Source organism: Opisthocomus hoazin, chromosome 1 (assembly GCF_030867145.1).
Source record: "Opisthocomus hoazin isolate bOpiHoa1 chromosome 1, bOpiHoa1.hap1, whole genome shotgun sequence".
In the NCBI taxonomy this organism is placed as follows: domain Eukaryota; kingdom Metazoa; phylum Chordata; class Aves; order Opisthocomiformes; family Opisthocomidae; genus Opisthocomus; species Opisthocomus hoazin.
In genome coordinates, this window is record NC_134414.1 from 74502748 (window position 1) to 74513381 (window position 10634).

Here is a 10634-nt window from a genome sequence, read left to right on the forward strand (position 1 = left end):
AATAAAAGCAAAGCAAAATGAAAAGGCTGTTTACATATCTCTTGGGAGAGGACTTCACTGTCCCCTGGGATGTGATTGCTAGTTTTCCACTCTTCTGGATACATGAAAAAAAGAGAATCAAACAGGAGTTTCGTTAAAAGTTTCTGTTGGCATCTAGAGGTTCTGAGCAAATATAGAAAGAAATACACGTAATTTTTTTTATGCAAGGAACCTTCAGAAAAAAATCTTTTTTAGAGTGGCGTTGTCAGGGAAAATGTGATACTATTCAAAATAACAACCTACAGTTTCAAACACTAAAAAGGGGAGAGGAGTCAACTACATGCAACTCTTTTGTGGGATCAATGGTATAGATGTTTCTTCTCTTCACCTCTCTTCTGTATTTCTGTGTCGCTCTCCTGTCAGCACTCTTTCCTCTGCAGCTAGCACTAAACCAGAACTTGAAAGCAAGCCTAGCTTGCTTATCCACAATAGATGACATCATGTGGTGTTTTGCTTTCTGATATACGTCAGGGACAGCTCCATACCTTACTGATCCTGCCTATACAGGCTTGACCTTACTGATCTGACTTGCCTGAGTCTGCGGAAGGTGTGACACTGATCTTGTGGCTGCTAGATCAGATCCTCACTAGATGGATAGCTTTTATGTGCTCATTTTCCTTGGATTTTCATTCTGTTAAAATAGGAGAACAAAAGATGACCATGTGTTTAGCAGTTCTAGGACCAGCAACTGTTGAGAGCAGGACTTCAGTCCCATTACAGGCAAATGTCATTGCAGGAGTGAGGACTAAACAGTGGAATGATTAAGGAAGGTTACTTTGGTTCTTAAAAGTGCTTTCCTGGCAAACTGCCAGTGTTGTCACTCTTTGGGGAAGAATGTTGCTTTTTGATGCATCTGTCATAAAAGGTCTAATTCTGAAAAAGCTCGAACAAAGGATTAACTTTACTGCTTTGAATAATATTTAAAGAGTTCTTTCATGGTTAGGCATTTGTCATTGTTCCTGCACTAGAATTACTTTTTCTTGACATCTGGGTAAGTAAAGGATTGAGAGATACAGCTGGCAGAGATATTCCTTACATACCTGGACCTATCCTTTTCCCACCACTTTTCTTGATAGGACTATGGTTGTTGTCTTGATGTGAACATTTTCCTTCCTATCTTGTCAAGGCTATTCCTCCATCTTGACCTGATAATGATATCTCTTACTCAAGCTGATAGAGTGTTTTAAGAAATACAGTTGTGTACTTTTTACTTGCAAATAAGAAACCTTTCTGATGAGGGGTTTGTCTCAGTGCCATTTCATCCAATGGACAATACACTGAAGAATATGAAATTAAATGAGGAATTATTTTGTAAAGTACACTCACGAGAGTGCTCAAGTCGCTTTTTAAACACTTTATTGGAGCCTTCAAACAGTTGGCCTAGCAATGAGGAGCAGGCTTGGGGAAACAAAATTTGTTTTGCCTTTTTCTGTTTTTAATTTTCTGCAGATGATATATAGTTTAAATGTTACTATGAATTGTTTATTTAGGTTTATTCAAAGAGGTTTTTACACTCTGCCAGCATAAGATAGTCAAGCACCTTCTAATTATTTTGAGAATGTTTGCAAACACTCATTGGTCTGCAGATTTTTTCTCAGATTAATGCAAATACTTGATGTACAAAACTGGAATTGTTCGAAAGTCTTCAGAGAAAGCAAATTTTCATCTTCTCATGTTCACGCTGGAAATTAGACGATAAATTCACTCCAGTAGTAGAACAAATCTGGCAAAATGAATCAACATATCTGAGTGAGTCTTCTCCTTTTAAAATATTAGAGGACCCTCATGAATTCTCAAACCTTCTTTGCAATATTCAGTAGATCTCTCAGTTAAGGTTTAGTTCTAGATGATGGTAATGTGTCTGTTTCAACTGTTAGAATACACAGAGCAGCTTGTCAATGTCACTAAGTAATGGCACTGCTTTTACTGATAGTGAATATGGTAGTCAGAAAAATTGAAAAATTAGGAATCTTCGGAAGTGAAGTTTAAGGTCAGTGAAGCAAATTAATGGAAATGTAGAGTGGAAGATTATAAAAAAATTGAACCTGAAGATCTGAATTGTGAACAGAAACTGAAGAACAATTATCTCCTCTGGGAAGAACAGATATCATCAATGAAAGCAGAGGATAAATGACTGAATGTATTTGCAAAAATGGGGGGATTCTGTTCACTTGAAATTCATCTTATGACTGAGCCAAGGCCAGGATTCTGCTGCCATATTTCTTTCAAGAGCTTCTTACCCAGTGACCAAAGCTGTTACCGTTAATGAAACACTATTTAATGCCATTCACCCCAAGAAGGGACTTCAAAACCAAGTCCTAAGCGTTTCCAGGATCAATTAGTGGGATTTTTTCAGGTCAGGGTCTTTCAGCTTGTGGCAGAAGATGGCAGCTCTGCCACACTGAGGGGCGATTCTCAGGAGCCCTTGAGGTCAGCCTTTCCCCCTGTGACTGATGCCTGCCCGGCCAGCAGAGAGTCAGCAGGTGCCTTCTCAGGGTGTCAAGCACACTAATGGTTAAATATTAAGTCCTAGGAACCTTTTGTGGGTGCTGGCCAATAAATAGTTCATTTACACTTATGAAGTTATGTATGTGCATCTTGCAGCCTCTTTGAACCCTGCTAAAGATGTCTGAACAGGCTGACCCAAAGGAGGAGCTATAAAAGGGAGTAGACAGGGAAGTATCTTTTTTCTACTTAAAAATATGCTCATTACACCAACATATATAGTGTATGTTTATGCTAACACGAGTAAGATCATATCCTTAAATCAAAGACAAGAATAAAAAGAATAATTAATATTCTCTCTTTTGTACCTATTCTGTAATTGCTTTATAATTTGTATCAGATGGAAGTCAAATGTTTTCAAAGAATGAAACCCATTTTTATGAGAAGATGGTTCATCTTCTCTAAATAACTTGGAGTTGCCTTTAGGCTGCCAGTTATACTTATGATTTTAATCTATAAAAGCATTACTGTTGGAATATGATAATATTTTGAGTAGCTCCAAGTGAATCCACATTCTTGAACTTTCCTCCATATTCCATATCTGAAGATTCTTCCCTTTAATACCACTATGTCATTGTTTTACTCGACTTTGGAATAATTTAGAAACCTTTGTGCCACAGCAATGTTCTCACTCTTCGCTAACAAGCTGTTACTGTCCTAATTGTGGTAGATTTTCTGGATTTATATATATATATGGTTTTTAAATTTATTTTATTGCAATGGTATATATAGTACGTTATAAGTAATTATAACACAAACCAGCAAAGTAGTCTGTCTTTTTTCTTAGTTCAGATTTAAAGAATTTCTAGGTCAATATTTAAAGAAATGAAGATGAATATGTGGAAATAAAAGAAACAGAACAAAGTGAAGTAGACCATAGAAGGACGTTGACAAAATAGGCGTTCTCCTAAGTGACAATTCCAAATATGCATTTGGGAGTAAAAATGTACAGATGATGATGGTGGGACAGAAGACTATGGCAGAAAGGAAGTGATAGTATGTGTCCAAAGCACCTAAATAAACGAGACTGAGAATAAAAGCTCTTATTCATAAATGCAGAGAAACAATTTCTTAAATATGTCCTTAGGCTGCTTAACCAGAGATTCAGAGCAACTTATATCAAAACTACAAAATACAGATGAATTATATTTAATTAAAAAATGCAATCCAAAATTTCAAGGGGCAAGACTATCTTAAAATTTCCAACAGTGTTCTATTCTGATCTTTCCTCAAGTAAATATATAGAAAAACCCAGGAGAATAAGTATATTCAGAAAGTTAATTTCTTGAATAACTCATTTGCCAAGCAGGCTACCACCTAGAAGCTGTGGAGAAACCATTCTTTCTTGGAAAGCATCTTAGAGATTACTATTGCTGGGAGCAGTCCTGGTATGTCAGTGCTACTGTAACAGAGAGAGCTCCTGCCTCTTAAAAATAAATGAGAAGGAAGTCAGACAAGTTGAATGAATGTATCTAGGCAGAAGACATCTGTTTGAGAAGTTTTTATACGTCAGCCCTGAAAGAACAGTTCAAAAATTAACCTGTTGTGATAATTTCAGGAATTTCATTGGGAATTTTTCTAAAACTTGAGTTTTTGAATGGTTACCATAATGGAGGAATGGTTTATAGCAAGAGTTTTTGAAGCAAATAAATGCTTTCTCTTACTTTGGTGACAGAGATGAGTGGCTAGTGTTTGCGTAATTCCATGTGAGAAGCACAAAAATTTGCAAAGCTAGGAAGTAGGTAATACTACCGTTAAGTTGCTCAGGAAGGTGCATCATGTATACTGTGCACTTCACATTTTATGATGCCAAAAGTTAAATGCATAATGTAAAATTTGCAGAAGTTGATCTGTGTCATAATTATGATAATTTGGGATATTTCTCTCCAGGGAGTGAGCTCTAATAGTTAAGGAATGACTTGATGTTAAAATAAAAATCTCCCTATGCATTGATTAATTAAATAAAAGGAATCCAAGAGGTTTATTGCACAGTAGTAAGGCACATGATTTGTACTTTTTAAGGGCCACAGTATGTATTTGTTAACAACCATATTTGTGTTTACTGGAAGTTAAGACTGCAGCAGGATGTAACCCTCTCATCTGAAAATTACAACTATGGAAATGAACACCTAAGTGGAAAGATGTATAATCCTTTTCGTTTTCATATTGCCTATAACAGCAGCAATCCCGCACTCCGTGGTGCTTCAGTTTCCATTTCTGGTAGCCACCAAAACCAATACTTTCCTCAGTTACATCAACAAACGTAACTCAGGCTAACAGCAGCACACGTGGATGATGTGTTGCTCTCCAGAGAGATGTCAGAGAGTGCCCCGGAGTTCTGAGGGCAAGTGAAGCCATCTGTCTCATCACCCACCCTCTCAGTGTCTCCAGACCTTTGGAGAAGAACGTCTTACATCTGGTCCTGAATTTCTGCAGAGGCTGAGTATGTCTTCAGTTGGCAGGCATTGAGGCTACATCTGGTGGTATGCGAAGCGTCCTGGGGCCCTGTTCTGGCACTGAGGCAAACTGTCACAAAGTGACTTGCAACTATATTAATGAAGCTCTTAGCCTACAGCAAAGGGCAGCCACATCCAAACCACATGCTGGAAGCGGTGCCAGGGCTGCACCAAGTCCTGAACTATGTTTGGTGAAGTCCCATTTGGCGCAGACCAAAGCAGTTCCTGGGACTATTCTAACAGTGTAATTTTACAGTATAGCTGATGGACTTCTCCTGCCCAGGAACTCTCCCTGACACTGTTTACTTTATTAGTATATAGCCCTAGAGATGGGCTCAATAACAAAGTCGCAAGAATCACTTGCATCGATGAAGCCAGTAGCAGCTTCGGGAACAGCGCAGCAGGTCTCGGGTGAACCCTTCTGTCAGGAGTGCGTGCCAAGTGTAAGCAAGGCTCCGTGACACAACTTGACTTTGCTTCAGCCCTAGGATGCGGCTGAGGTTTAAGCTGCCTGCTGCTCTGCTAGAGGATGAGTACAGGCAGAACCAAACCCACCAAGTGCTGTCCTGTGGTCTGCATGGCAAAGAGCCGTGCTTCCTCCTCTGGTTCCCTCAGGAACTCTTCTTTTCTTTCTTCTTCATCCCAGTCCAGACCTTCTTGGCCTTCTGCCTGCTTCTCTCCTGCACTCTGCTGAAGCAGACATAGGCCAAGGAATGTGATCTTCTGTGCCCTGGCTTCAGGCATATTTAGGAGAAAACCTCTACTGGCTTTAAGATGCCCTTTCATGATGACCCTGAGGTCCCTGTGCACAGGTATTGCCTCTGCTGGGATGTGTTCCCCTCATGCTGCAGTCTGGGTGTCCCGGGCTTAGAAGGGGATGACTGTCTCCCTTGAAGCGCAGGGGTGGTTAACGCTAGGTGAGGTGACATTTGCCCTGATCTGTGGGGAGCTGGGTGGCAGCACACACATCCAGAGCTCATCCTGTTCAGACGAGATCTGAGTTGTTTTCTCAGGATGCAGCTACGAGTCACTTTGGCTCTTGGGCTCAATCCTTTCATCAGTGTATTTAGGTAGAATGCCATAGGTTTAGAATTAGATGAATTAAGCTGTTTCTCCTCAGGAACTGACAGTATTTTGCTCAGTGCCGAGCCACCTTAAGTAGCAGATCAGAGTGGTTTCCTCATGACCCTTGGACTGAGGACATTGCTAGAGTTTTTAGGTTCTGGATATAGTAGATGATGTTTAGAGTTAAAAGGGGCTTTTTCAGACCCTTGTTACCGGGCCTGGTAGAACAGCTAGCTTCTGGAATCTGTAAGGACAGACTCAAACACAAAAAAGCCTGGATAAACCAATCGGCAGAGGGAATGCTTTCTAAACTCAGGGAAAATCCTCTGAAATTCATCCCCTGCCAGACCCCTCCTTTTCAAAGAAGAGACTTCTAGCTCAAGTCCCTCTGCTTATTTTGGTTGATGCAGTGTGACACGAGGCAAGCAGTTTAAAGGCTGAGGCAGTTGATCCAATGTTCGTAGACTGACACTGAAAAAGAAGACCCAAGTATTTTTATTCTGACATCATGTTCTTAACTGACTCATCAGAGTTATTATGGTTGTATTAGGTTAGAGGAATATGATGATGACATAGTGATAAAGTCTGTTTCTGCTAGGCAGCCTACTCGTGATATTTGTGTGTTGTCTTTGTAAGTACATTCTATTAATGGCATATATTTTTACTACGTAGATGATGCAATGTTAGAAGCCACTTTCCACACAGTTTATTCTGAGATTGTATGCCATAACATTGCTTATACTGATATGAATATTACTTGAGCTTACAGTGGCAGAGAGATAGCTATCTCAACACGATAGTAAAACAGCTGATTACTTCCTGAAGCACCTCTTTAAATCAGGAATCTTCCCAATAAAATGCCTTTTAAAAATCCTTTTAATATTAGAGCATACAACAGTTAATCACCTTCAAAAACTGTAGACATGGCAGTAAAAGGAAGAAAATGTCCTTCCTCTTTCCACTAGTACTTCATCCTTGTTTGAGTTTAAAGGGCAGCTTTGGTTTAATATTTTTACATGCATTCATTTAATAATGAATTCAAAGAGAATTTTTTGCAAAACTGAGAAGAAAACAAGGATGCTGAAAGCCTCCTCTCAGTCTAGACTGTATTTTTTTGTGTTTGGAGGCAAAATGTTTGATGTCATTCCTGAATAATGTTGAACAATGTTTTATCCATCAGAGTTATTGGAATACAAGCAAAGGGCAACTGCATATTTCAGTGACCTGACTGGTCCCTTTGTTGGATGGCCAGCTCCACTTAGCTGCAGATGGTCATATGATATAAAAGTATAAGACATCACAAAAAGAGGTGCTATAAGATCTGGAATCTATTTTTTGCAGTCTGTGCTCATATTTGCTACCGCACTTGATCTTGTCTTCACTAGAAAAGTTCAACAAGTTTACATCAATTAATTTTATTTGATCTATGCAAACTAGAAAAAAAAGTCCTGAGGCTGACACTTTGAGTCCAGTTCAAACTTGTTTAGATTAACTTCTCTTAATTAGCAACCTGAGTGAAAACAAAGCAAGGGTAAAATCACTTCCTGTGCGCCACTGATGGATGTGTCTTCAGTGGACAGCTAACATGAATTATCTGTGCTTAAATTACTCTGTTTGTGTTAGCTCTGTTTGCGTGAAAGCAACCACGCTGTGAAATAACACTTGCATTTGTTTTGTCCACACTATGCTTGTAAGTAACACCAAGAGCTGTGGATGGGCATCCTACGGATTTCTTTACCGGAGTAAGCTGCAAAACAAAACAAAGCCAAACATCCCCAGTTAATTGCTTATAAGAAAAGGCTGACCTCTTCCGATGAGCAGAAGGCACTGAAGGGCTGTGCATCCTTGAAGTTTTCCCATGGAGCAAACGTATGTCCCTGTTACAGGGAGATCAGGTGTTGGACTGCGTCCGTGGGTGGGCCAGTTAACGCTACAGGCGTCACCACGCTGGAGCTAGGATCCTATGTAGGAGTTAAACTTGGGCGACATTTAAGCTAAAGTTAGCTTTGCAGAGATGCTCCCGCATTTGGGATTTGCACTCCTGCACAAGAAGATGCAGATCTTCTAGTATAGCAAGACTTCTTGTATTGCTCAGATCTGCTTAGGGATGATAATATGTCAGATTTGGGATGAGCTCGCCTGGGTGCACCGAGTCTGAGTGTGCTTTTGAGGTCGGGTGACTGCTGAGAGTGGCAGTCTGCATACTTTCCTGAGCCTTGTTCTATGATATATCCCTTTCTACCTATCCTCTGACATACATATTAAATTTTGTATTTAGATTTAAGACATATCTTCCCTCAGCCGAAGTTAAAAAAATAAAAAAGGAAGGAAGGTAACAGTTTGCAGGACAGGTTGGTAAGCCTGGCAGTTCATTGCTGAAGGAAATCGAAAATACTGGCCAGCCTTTCCAAATAGGAATCTATGTTTGGGAATCTAAATACATATTTGCTCACTTAAATGAATGGCCTGAGTTTTGGAGGTGCTGAGTTGATGCAAACTCTGAATGTTTTTCATCCTCAAAAATCTGGCCAATTGCTTTCGTGTCTTTATGTGGAATGTAGTCACCCAAGTTTGACAGTTTTGGCTCTAAGGTTTAGCTTGACTGAAAACAAACTGGCTTCAAAACTGTAGGGGAGGTTAGCAGCAGCTGCTCAAACCTATGTATCCAAGAAAGTAAATCTTAAAATGTCAAACGGATTTCTTCTCATGTAGTCAACCAGCAATAAACAGGATCAGAGACATACCTGGAAGGGTAAAACCAGACCTCAGTCCTCTGCTGCTTGCTCAGATGGTGTTTCCGAGCAACCCTGCCCTGGGTCAGAGGCTCAGGTGGACAGCCGTAACGGAACCTGAGGCTTGTCCTGTTCATAACAGCATCTATGATTTAGATATTGCTCTCTTCGGTTCTCAGTGGAGGAACTCTGAGCTAGCACACTGATAACCTCTATATCATCCCTCTTCAAAATACATGAGTAATCCTGCGGGAAACAAGAGATGCCCAGGCTGTGGCAGACTGGTGGAGGACTGCTGTTAAGACATTTGCAATGCTTTGTGCATCTGCAGATAAAGTGAAGTTCAAGGTAGAAACAGAAAGGTAGTTAGCAAGCTTTCCGACTGAATTTGGTACTGCTGAAACTCGGAAGCTGAGAGCAGAATTAGTGAACCTTTGGATTCAAGTATTTGAAATTCTAGCATAAAATTATCTTCAGTAATGGCAAAAATAGAAATTAATATTCTGCATTCAAGAAGTGCAAATCTGTCTTCAAGTTCATTTAGCAAAGTGACATTTAAATTACTATGAAGAATTGTGTGCACTATATGTTATTTGTAATTTCATAAAATGTTGGGATGAGATTGTCCTGGGATCAGCATGTGATTCAACTGATTATATACCTTATATACGTGGTATGTTTCTTATTCAGTCACAATCAAAATACTATCTACTTTTATTAAAATAATAATTTAGATCTCATAAATGAAATCTCAGTTAAATATTTTTTTATTTCTATTCACAGCCTTTTATTCTCTATTAACAAATTCGTTCCTCTCACCTAAAAAAAGACTCTGCTTTTCCCATCACCACGATGGCTGACATCTGCTACGATGACCCTTTGCCCCTAGCAGCAAAGCACTGCTGTGTGGAAATGGACGACAGACAGATGCTCTTCTCCTGATTCGAAAGAACTTTAAAAATATGGATGGGTGCAGAAGAGGGCACCAAATACTTACCATCAAAGCAGACACTTTTTCTCTGCTTAACACCCATGCTGAGTACTTTTCTTTCCCTCACTCCCAACCCCCAAGTATGCATATGTGTCTTAGTACTCAAAATAAGTCTAATTATTTTATTTTGAGTCCAGGAACACTTACATCCAATTTGCTTCAGGCCTGTTGATCTTCCTTTTCTGCTGTGAAAATAAGGGTGTGAGTAGCAGACAATGAAAGAATATGCTACCGTAACCCACGCTGCCACTCTGTGTCTCTCCTGACTGGCGTCTTGAATGTCAGGCAACAGAAGTTAAAGTCACTGAGCCCAGAAGCCCACGTTTCAGTTCCTGCTACACTTGCTGACCCCACCCTAGGTGTTATGCAAAGAGGACTTTTAGTGTAATGTGAAGATGGTATGGTTAAAATTACCTCATGAAATTCCAAAATTAAGATTTCTGGTGTGATATGTTGATGGGACTATACTGCACAACTAGCACCTTCTGCATTTTTTATAGCTTTTATAGTCAAAGCTTATTATCTGTCACACATGCATTCTGACCCAGTTCTTCAAAGTCAGCTGAAGTCAAAATAGTCAAGGTTTCATCGCAGAAATCCAGGGATAATTGAAGAATTACACACTGATGATAGGGTGCAGGGGCAGGGCAGAAGACAGAAATGATGACTCCACCTGGTCGTGGGATCCCTGTTGTTCCTGGACCACAGTATCAGAGTTTTGCATCACTGTTCTCTTTTCCTGGCCCTGTACACGTTGGTTGCACTTTTTTCTAAGTTGTGGCTGAATATCTATAGTCTGGTCCATACATAACTCCCGTGGAGAAAAGGAGTCCCAAATTAGAATCC